Source organism: Lactuca serriola, chromosome 8 (assembly GCF_051521515.1).
Source record: "Lactuca serriola cultivar US96UC23 chromosome 8, Lser_US96UC23_V15, whole genome shotgun sequence".
Taxonomy (NCBI): Eukaryota; Viridiplantae; Streptophyta; class Magnoliopsida; order Asterales; family Asteraceae; genus Lactuca; species Lactuca serriola.
This window is the reverse complement of record NC_136415.1, coordinates 300,114,229-300,124,801: the sequence shown is the minus strand read 5'-3', so window position 1 is coordinate 300,124,801 and position 10,573 is coordinate 300,114,229.

The window sequence follows — 10,573 nt, the reverse complement described above, 5'->3', positions numbered from 1 at the left end:
AACAAGAGCTATGCAATAGGGCCAAATCCAACACTCTGAGATTATTCAACCCTGATCACATGTGACTTTAACGTATTCACCTAACAGCTAACTCCCATCACTCAAAGCCCACATAGCACAAAGCAAACAACATTTGGACAAAAGGAAACAATCTTAAGCAACTCTATCCTCGTAGAGAAAACTAAACTAGCATACAATCATAAACTTGCACTATCAGGAATAACCTAAACAGGCTATCCTACTGCTGTCTACTCAATTCTAGCATGCAACTTTTCATACACTAAAGCACATAAAGCAGGCACATAAGGCATCACTCCTAGATCCTTAGTCCTATTCTAGCATGCTGTTCTACTGAAATTAATAAGCATAACATAAGCTTGTATGGGTACTTTGGGGAATACTTACTTGAGATTGGCTGGTCGCACACATCACACACTTTGTTCTTTCTTAAAACGCTTTACTTAGCCTTTTAGAAAACATTTTCGTTTTCCAAATCTTTTAATCCCTCGATTTGAGTTCAAACACCCCCAAAGGTGTGTCCGAATCCCTCAAACCAGGGCTCTGATACCAACTTGTAACATTCCAAAAATACGAGCCAAAAATTTCATTTTTAAAACGTATACTTAGCAAAATATTTGAAATAAAACGTTCACCCATCATAACATTCTATAAAGATATCGCATGTCTGGAAAAACATTTCATAAAACATAATAATGTCAGAGTACAAATCCCCAGGAAGATCTCATAGTGCGGAATACAGGGCATGTGTGTGATGGGCTGCTACTGCGCCAGCTCTTTCCCTTTCAAAGAAGAGGTACCTGAAACCAAAACTGAAAATTGTAAGCACGAAGCTTAGTGAGTTCCCCCAACATACCACATACCATACATTCACACAACATACATATATTGTCAGGCATATCTGGGTGCCCGACCCACCCCTTCGGTCCTCTCGACCGGATACTGTCCAGTATATCTGGGAGCTGGCCTCCCCTTTGGTCCTCTCGACCGGATACTGACCAGTATATCTGGGAGCTTGCCTCCCCTTCGGTCCTCTCGACCGGATAGTGGGGACTATTTCACCCCCCCCCCCTACTACTACCACGTAACACATATATCTCATAATCTATCTAGCATGGCTGGGCATGACCGCCCCTTCGGCCTTATCGACCGGTATACTGGGGACTATCTCCCCCTACTGTCACTAGCACATAGCATCATATCATACTGGCACAATAACATATCACAGGTAGTAGCAATCCTAGATGAATATCACAGAGACAAACATCCATCATACAATCCTACTGGTGGGCCGGCATTGTAGCCGTAGACCCACCGCTACTGGAAGGTAACCCACCTCAAAGTAGCTGCTGATCTGTGTGGGAACTGACTGTCTTCTGCTGCTGCCGCTCCGGAAATCCTCCGGCTATAATTCCACAAAACCCTTAGTCAAATACTGCTAACTGACCTCAGGGTAAAAGGACCATTTACCCCTAACCAACCACGAGTCAAAGTCAAAGTCAACTGCCAGTTGGCCCGACTCACCGAGTTGACTTGCCAACTCGCCGAGTCCCTATCCCTTTGTCCGACCATAAACCCGTCTCTACTCGTCGAGTTAAGCATTGACTTGACGAGTTCTCCTTCTAAACTAAAGGCCAAAAGTCCTTCATCCTACTCGCCAAGTTGTATAAACAACTCGCCGAGTTCATCTTCATCCGAAGAACACTCTATGCTGAGACTCGCCGAGCTATATGAACAACTCGCCGAGACTGTTCTTGAGGCAAGGAGATTGCCTTGAACTCGCCAAGTCATGGCATTGACTCGCCGAGTTACTTCATGAGTGAGTCTAGCTTCCAACCCACTAAGTCACACCCCATGACTCACTACTCCAACCCGCAACACGAAAAAGGGGGAAAACTCGGGGACTCGCGACTCGACTCGCCGAGTCGGCCACATGCAAATACTATACACGCGATTCTGCTTGAATCCAGCTCATGCCATTCATAGATCTGGGTTTCTAGGGCCTTATTAACACGTAAAGTTTCCAACTTTACGTGTAAATAAACACCCATGAGGGTTTTAGGGCTCAAAATGAACCAAAAGAGTAGATCTAGGGCTTTCATGCAATATGGCTCCATAAAGGCAGTAGATCCACGCTCCTGAAGCTCAATCATGCCTAGATCTAGAGGCTAAACAACTTATTACCAACCCTAATACACAAACAAGCTTGGGGAAAGGCTCAAGAAGGACTTTCATGGAGCTACAAGGGACAATAAGCATGAAAACAGAGGGAAACTGAGTTATACCTCAAGGAAATCACTGAGATAACCCAAATATGTCTGGCCTCCTTCTTCTCTTCTTGATCTATTCTCCTTCTGTGACAACCCAAAGTTTATTCTGTTACATTACCCCGTTACCGTTAACGGAATATTCCACTGTATAAAGGTTCCGTTAATAAGAGGTCGTTAAATAAATAAATGATTTATTTATTTATGTCGTTATAGTCGTAATAAGGTAAATGAAAACACTTCAATTACATTTCCAAAGTAATTTAGAAAAATTTAGTTTTTATTATTACGACCACTAAAACGGGTGCGACCAAAAGCCCCGTATAACGAAAGTATCGGGTAGAATTCCACTGAGCTCCAACTCCCACCCATATATAAGGGGGAGTAAACTCCATTTGAGCTCTTTCCACCCTCTCTCTCTCTCTATACTCTCTCTAGACTCGTTTTCGCCCCAAATCTGAAATCAAACGCTTCCAAATTGTAATTCCGCTTACCCTAGCTTGTTCTAAACATTACTAGCTGTAGTTATACCCCAAAAATCATCCAAGAAGGTAAGGAGTAAGGAGTTTACGGCCCAAGAACACTCTAGGGCCGTAAACCCCTAAAATGATGCCAAACTTGCCTTTAAACTCACCCTTAAGCTTGGAAACTAATTGGGGATTTAGCCTAGGAGTGTTTAACCATCAAAACATAAAGTTTTAGGGCATAAAAGAGAGTTTACGGCCCAAGCACATGCTTAAGCCGTAAACCCCTCTAAACCATGTCAAAATGCCCCAAAAACACTCCCAAACCACCCATAGGCTTAAGACATAAAATAAGGACATGCTATTTAGGGTTTGGAACATTTAAACACAAGGAAATAAGGGGTAACTTGGAGTTTACGGCCCAAGCAGGTACCTAGGCTGTAAACTCCCCAAAACACACCCAAATGATAGTTTTAATCCCCCAAAATGGCACCACACTCCATTAGAAATTGCTAGGAAGGTATTAGGGGCTTAAAACTTCACAAAACTCAAAGAATGAGAGTTTACGGCCGTAAACTCCCTTAGGAGTGTCCCTAGGCCGTAAACTCCCAAATGAAGCCCTTAGAAGCCTTAAACTCACTCATGCCTTTTTGGAAAAGTACTTAGAAAAATCCCATGAACAAGTAGAAGCCTTAAAACACACTAGATACCCTCACCATGATTTTACGGCCGTAAACTCATGGTGAGATGTCCATGGGCCGTAAACACAACTTTGGGAGTTTACTCTCGGATAATAAACTCCATTCATAAGCCATACACACCTTTAGACGCTACCCGGGACACCCAAACACTTAACCAAAGTGTTTTCCGCTCCTTTGAGAACGTATACTTGTTTAATTATTATTAAATGTACTAGTCGTATGTGAACATATGTTATCATATGTTAAATAGGTCATTGAGTGTGCCCGAGTCCTTGCGTGACACCGAACGCCCAAACGGCGCCTTCGTCGGACCTACTTACACCAGGTGAGTTCATACCCCTGAATGAACCTTTTAAATGTTTTATACATGTTTTATAGGGGGGAATACAAGTTAAACATGCCAGTTATCATATCAATCACATGTGATTGATAACCCGCATGCACAAGATTTTACCACTGTACACTGTTTTTACCGAGTAGGACACTATAATGGTTTTCAATTGTTTCAAACTCTTACTTATACTGTTTCATCTAAATTCATTCTAAACTAGTTTATGAAAGATTTTCTAAGGTTTTCAAACATATTTTACAAAACAATACAAATTGTGATTTTCTCCGGATATAAAGGTTTTTCATCAAAGTTTCCCTTTTACGACGTATACTTTTACTTGTTAAATATTGCTGCTTCGCTTATACTTATTTTATACTCCTACTCTGTAACGTTTTCACTTATACTTGTAGTCGCTTATACCTGATGGACGCTTATACTTATTCATACTCTTACTTAGAGATACACTTCTACTTCACTTATACTTGATATCGCCTCTACATCACTTATACTCGATACGCTCTTACTTCACTTATTGTCGTCTCTACTTCGTGATACGCTTATACTTGTTCGACACTCTTACTTCACTTGCGACCACTCCGACTTCACTTGTTAGACACTCCTACTTCACAAAGATCACTTCTACTTGATACACACTTATTCGTAGTTAGATATATGTCTGTGCTTATATAGGTACATATAAGTAATGATTGAAAGACTTAGGAAGGCTCGTCTGCCCTATTTCCTTTTCTTCGTTGAGATGTGGTCTGGTGGGATCGGATGGCCGTCCGAAGGTCGTTTGACTCATTAGTTATATATTATGTATATGAGTATGGACATATAGGAATTCTCTAGTCAGTTCAGTTAAGAGTCTCTACCTCTAGTCTACACTTACATTAGAAACCCACTATTGGGAAGTCTCTACCTCTAGTTCAGCACTTACACACTACCCACTATTTGGAAGTCTCTACCCACTATTTGGGATGCATCTTCAGGACACGACTTTCTCCGTCGTCTAGTCGGTAACCAGAGTCTCCTGTAGGGAGAGCGGACATTGTGTGTATAGATCTATACGGGATTGACAACCCCGCACCCACACTGCTAGCTACAGTCCCGGCCTACTAAGCCAACGGGTGACAAATGTCATATTTTAGACGCTTGTAGGGCGTCTGATACTCTAGTCAGTATGGTTACGAGTATCCCGGGTTACCTTATAATTCATTGGCTTTAAGGTAACGGTATTTCGCCAGCAATTTACATTGTATGCTGGTAATTCATTTTCAGAGTCACACTGTTTTGACCTTACAAGACGTATCTTTCACTTGATACCCTTTGGGGTCTGTCTCCTCTGTTTTTGACCTTACAAGATGTATCTCTCATTTGATGATGTCTGGGGTCTGTATCCACTGTATTCACAGTATCCATCGTATTCACTATATTCACTGTATTCACTGTTTTAGACCTTGCTAGACGTATCTTTCATTTGATATTGTCTACGGTCTGTATTCACTGTTTTGGACCTTACCAGCTGTACCTTTCATTTGGTACCTTCTGGGGTCTGTGTCTCTAGTTGTTAGACTGAACCAGGTGTGTCGTTCGCTCGATACTCTCCTGGAGTCTATGATTCCTTGCCTTAGTCAGCAGTCCTCACTGCTGAGGCATATATTATTCCCTGATGTCATTGCTTTCCTCGATAATCAAATTCAGTCTTTTGATAATGATAGCAAATTAGGGAAAATAACTTTTTACCACATAACACTGACCAGTCTTGGTAGAAGGCTGCTTTTATTAAAGAAAATATAGGATTTTCTGGAAAGGACTCTAATACACTGAAATCTCTTAAATTACTACTTTTATTAAAGTTATTTGAATGAAAACGTCACTAAATGCTTATGAACTCACCAGCATTTGTAAAAATGCTGATACTCGCTTTTCAAATAACTTGTATTCTCAGGTCAGCATTAGACATGTACATCCCGGAGCTGTTGATGAAGATAGCTTAGTACCATGCTGTACTTATTATATTTTACTTGTATTACTTTGATGTATTGTAATGTAACCATGTAGAATTATTACTATTAATGCAATGTCTTATTGTACTTTGATTACTTTAATGCATGTGTTGTGATACTTGACATGACGTCATCCACCCCAAAACGTTTCCGCCGTTCCGGTTTTGGGGTGTGACACCTTTCCTCTCCAAATCTTCAAGAAAACACACCAAAATGCTTCAAACTCACAAGGAACAAGGATTGAATGAAGTATAGAGCTCTGAGGGTGAAAGGGGCGAGTTTGGGGGTGGATAAGAGGGTTTAAATAAGGTGCAAACCCTTGAAATTTAGGGTTTCATCAGACAGCTGGGACTCGCCGAGTCCAGAATGTGGACTCGTCGAGTCGCCAACTTAAACGTGCTCCCAAACCCGTCTCTACTCGGCGAGTCGGGCCTACAACTCGCCGAGTCCAAGGCTAAAAATGAAAATACTTAGATAGATTTTACGTACCAGGAACCAGGTGCTACAATTATGGAGGAGCCTCACGTACGTTGGACGTACGTGAGGGTACGCCTGGTGTACGCATCAAAGGGTTAAAACCCTAAATCTCGGACTTGTCCCCTATTTAAATGTCTCTTAGCCTCTTGGACCAAACCCTATCAGTCTCTTTAGCCCCATTTCATCTTCCTACAGCTGAGTTAGTGTGTGAGTGAGAGTTAAAGCCTAAGAAGAAGGTTTTGGTGGCCATTTTCGAGTTCTTTCAAGAAGGAGAGTTGTTAAGCAAGCTTGGATCAATTTGGTGCTTCAAGAATCTGCATTGGGGTCATCTTGCAAGGCTTTTGAAGGTAAAAAGCTTGCACCTTTCCATTTAAATCTGTAGATCTAGCTAAGGTTTTCTAGTTTTGTCACTTTGTTGGATTTTGGACCTCTTTTGGCGAGTTAAGCAACTCCATGAGAGGAGAATGGCAGATCTAAGGTCCCTTGGTCATTTTGAAGCATAAAAATGGAGCCTTGGTGGAAGTATTGGTCTAATGCATGGGTTAAAGACCTTGAAAAGGTCTTAATGAATGTTTTGGGTGTATGTGAGGCATGCAAAGGCATAAAGTTGGCAACTTTATGCCTTAGGACGTATTAAACAACTCAGATCTGGCTTTTGGACGTAAAGGAATTGGGTATTAAGCACTTAATGGAGAAAATGCTTGATCTGGAAGAACGTTGGGCGTACTCAATGTACGCTACGCGTAGTCCTTAAGACCCCGGTACGCCGGGCATACCAAAATGGTACACCAAGCATACACGCTACAGATTGGGCCGGATCTGTTTTGGTCCTTTGAGCTTTTGGGCTTCATTTTGGTTATTGGATTTGTTGCATTCTGTGAATTATGGGCTATTTCATATGTTATGGGCCATGGATACTTTGGTTGGGCCTTATTGGGCCAAGAGGCCCATTAATAATTTTGGACTTAGATTTTGGGCCCATTAACAAGGGAAGGATAATTGGGCCTCATGGATGGGTTTGGAGTTTGGGTTTTCCTTTGTCTAATCTAAGGTCCTAACATTGATTAATACTATTATTTAGCATGGGAGTTTCAGACTGTTAGGAGAGCAGCTTTTGTATTCAGCAGACAGAGGTGAGTCTTCTCACCATACCCATGGGTCTAAGGCACCAAGGCTGGCCCATTATGTGATTACGTGATTATGATATATGTGTTAGTCATTCTACGATTTAATATGATATGTGTTTGTGTGTTTTGCATGGAAGACCCCGGGGGAGCCTGTGGCATTGGATGTAAGACCATGTGGGGGTAGCCCATGACATTCCCAGGTAAAGACCATGTGGGGTAGCCCATGGCATTGGATGTAAGACCATGAGGGGTAGCCCGTGGAAGTCCTAGGTAAAGACCATGTGGGGTAGTCAATGGCATTCTTGCAGGTTTTGTGTATGCATGGCTTATCTGATATGTGTGTAGCTTTAATTTGCTAACATGATATGTGTATGTGTAGTGTGTGGTATGCTCTGGGGAACTTACAAGCATTTTGCTTACAGGTTGTTGATTTGTTTCAGGTACATCGCAAGGCGTGATGGTGCGACGTGCACTCTATCTCTCTCTTTCACTGTTAGGGTTTGGGAACACTCTGATGATTTGAATAAGCTGTAATGAATCGTTGATTTGAAAACAAATATGTTGGGATTTCCTGGTTTATGAAATTACGTTTTATTAATTAACAGTGAAAATTTTCTTTAAAATTTGGGTCGTTACAAGTTGGTATCAGAGCCTTGGTTTGAGGGATTCGGGCACACTCTCGGGTGTGTCAAGACTCAAACTAAGGAAATGGTAAAATTGTTTTCAAAACTAACATAAAAAGGGTTTTCAAAAGGAAATGAAAGATGAGAGTGCAACGCGCATGATCAATCGAGCCAAGTAAGTAGTTCCTCAATATGTTAGCCATGTTATACTGATATTTGAGCCTTGTTGAATATATGGAACTTGCTATGTGTATGTTCTAAAAGTTATATATGGTTAGGAGCTTATAGCCTCAGAATGATTGATTTGACCTTATTTCCCGTTCCCTGTTTTTTTGAGGTCCTAGGGTAGAATCTTTTATTAGAAAGTCTATTTGATCCTTTTTCTGTGTACAATTTGCATGCATAAGGGCAACCTGTCATGATTGGTTTGATTGATATGAGTAGAGAAATTCTTAGGACAACCTGAGGTTGATGTTCTCGGTAATTTTAGGATATGGTTTGGTTGTGGGATGAATTGGAGTTATCAAGTAGAGCGATGGGGAAAGGTACATGAAGGTTTGGAAGGTAATATTGGGCGCGTACTATTGGAAGCACAGGACCTGTACCCGAAGCATTGTTAAATCTGATGACTTCAAGAAGAATTGGTGTGGGAAGATCCCTTATATGGAAATTCTGATCATTGTAATTTATGATATTTCAATCCATCAAGGTGGTGGAACAATTTGGAGCAGGAGGATCAAGATCGGGGTCTTGATCCGGGACGGGATTAGGAGACAAGTCTAGACCGCTCCGTCTTCACAAAACCTGGTCGTCGTACCTTTCTATTTGTGACCTAAGAATACAAGTTATTTTGAAAGCGAGTATCAGCCAAAAAGCTGGTGAATTCATAAGTATTTATGTGTCTTTGTCTTATAAAAATTGTAAAGGAAAGACTTGTAAACATTTGGAGAAAGTTTGTATAAGTATGAAAATGTTTGTAACTAATTGTAAACGTTTGAAAACCCTAGAAAAATCCCATATTTCCTACTAGTATAAAAAGTAGTCTTCTACCAAGACCTAACTGTTTTGAAAGTAGTCTTCTACCAAGACCCGACTGTTTTGAAACTAGCCTTCTACCAAGACCCGACTGTTTTGAAAGTAGCCTTCTACCAAGACCCAACCGTACGACTATTATTATTATAATCTAATCTACCTCATCGTTTATGTGATTATGACACATGGTAAAGGTATTAATAATATATTAACTGGAGTTTTATCCTTTTGTAATTGTCGTATATATAGTGTAAGTACTGTAGTATTTGTAATAAGTGACTACTTTTGTACTAATTTGCCTTAATTGAGGGTTAAGGCATAATGTGATGGCTAGATCCCATACTAAACGCTCCCTGTCAATAGATTTTGGGAACCAAACGCGGCCCCTGCATGATTGCAAACCGTGAACATCCACATTATTATGATCATGTATACCCAATATAACTATCAAAATGCATTAGTGATTCATTGGTATAGTTAGATCCTGAACTTGTTCCATGCTATAGCAGCTTGTTATGTCTGTTCTGTTATCGTGTATTGTAATCGTATTTATGTAAGCGTATTCATGTAAGCGTATCTATGTAAACGTATCTATGTAAACGTATTCATGTAAGCGTATCTATGTAAACGTATTCATGTAAGCGTATCTATGTAAACGTATTCATGTAACATGTAATGTATTAGTATAGACTCATGAATGAACTGACTCTTGTGTGATTCCTTGTACTTGGAATGGTAAGTAGTATCTCCTAACTATACATATTATAGTTACTAGTAATGTACGTGTATAACCGAAAGTATGCCTTTGCTACCCAAAGGTATTGAACTGACTGAGGGAACTTTTATATCTATATATGTATACATGATATATAACTAATATTTAGACGATGTTCGGACGAGAAACCGATGCCCTAAGGCCACATCCCAACGAGGAAAAGGAAATAAAGCGAGCTAGCCGTCCTAAGTCCTTTACACATTATTTCTATAACTATACATATCTAGGCATGCATTTGACAATATAAAAGCATAAAAGAAGTTTTGTAAAACCTTTAAAAAGTTTAATACTAAGAAACGATGACTTGATGTCAATTTATAAGACGATTGGAAAGTATTTTGTTTGATAAGACAGTTTAAGTATCAGGAAAACCTTTGTGTGAAACACATTTGTAACTAAGTTTGAAAGGAAACATACAGTATGTAAAGCAGTTTGATAAAGAGTTTTTGGTCAAAGTGTTAGGAGGCCATTGGTTGCAACAAAGGAGTGCAAGGCCTTATAAGGGAGTTTCTGGTCAATGGACCATACTTTTTGGAGTTTACGGCCCAGGGGAGTTTAATCCTAGCCGTAAACTCTCAATTGGGTCACCAAATGAGGCTTAAAGCTATTATGACTTACGTGGTTAAGTGTTCCAAGGCTTAAACAAGAGGTTGGGTGGGTTTAAGGTCCAAGAATGGCCTTGTATGGAGTTTACGGCCTGGGGACCACTTACCCATGAGTTTATGGCCATAAACTCATGATATGAAGTA